This window comes from Phaethon lepturus, unplaced genomic scaffold (assembly GCF_000687285.1).
Source record: "Phaethon lepturus isolate BGI_N335 unplaced genomic scaffold, ASM68728v1 scaffold19790, whole genome shotgun sequence".
In the NCBI taxonomy this organism is placed as follows: domain Eukaryota; kingdom Metazoa; phylum Chordata; class Aves; order Phaethontiformes; family Phaethontidae; genus Phaethon; species Phaethon lepturus.
Window position 1 is genome coordinate 16696 of NW_010511432.1, and position 991 is coordinate 17686.

A 991-nucleotide genomic window follows, 5' to 3' on the forward strand; every position below is an offset into this window, starting at 1 on the left:
AAAAAAACTCAACCCTCCCAAATCAGCAGATTTTAAGTACCTCCATAAATCCCCAGCGCGCGGATGGAGAGGGGCAGAGAGCACCGACTGCCGAGAAAGGACGGTGGCAGGAGCCTTCCAGGGACTCTTTTGTTCTCCAGAGCTCCAGCACGGCTCCTATTTTTAGAAACTGTCTCCTTTAGAGGAAAACATGCGGTGATTTATCTCTCTCCTGATGAGCACGTAACTGCACTCCCTGCAAATCCTGGTTTCTTGGAAACAGCAAGAGATGAGGGAGTTTAATGTCTTGGACTTAGGAGGCTCAAATTTACCCTCTATGGTAATCCAGCAAGAGCTGCTCCTCTAACCACAGGAGCGTGGCTGCAGCTTCTCCCAAGAGAGCACGGTGAATCTGAATTCATTTTTGCGCTCACGGACTCTCCTCCAAGAGGTCAAACACCCTTGGGGTCTCTCCTCTCCGTTTTGCCTCTATCCCAAGAGTTAAAGCAACCCGGCCAGGACATCAAGACACTTTCAAAAAAGCCAGAGATAAGGAAAAACCCGTGAGTTTCCCAGTACAGGAGCAGTTACGCAGAGACCAGGAACTCTCCTAGACACGGCGGACCCAACTCTAGACAAATTTGGCGATGGTTACTTACATAACATATTTCAAAGGTCACGGATTGAGAAATACCAACATCTCCAGAAGACCTGAAAGAGCCCTGGCTCATCAAGGCGACAGTCAGGGTTGATAAGCAGAGGTTAACGGCATGCTCGAGAGGTTCGGTAGCATATGGAGGTGCAAAAGTTTTGCCTAGACCTCTATCACCACCCCAAAAAAAACCAGGATGCACCTTGAGGTGCTTTTCCACATCACCACTCTTCGTATGGCAGATGTCTCCTACACAAAGGGACCAGGTTATAGCGGAGCTACTCAATGCATATTTTTAAGACTAACGACACACCAAATGGTAGCTGTGATATTTAGCAAGGTTGCTTTGCTGCGTCAGGA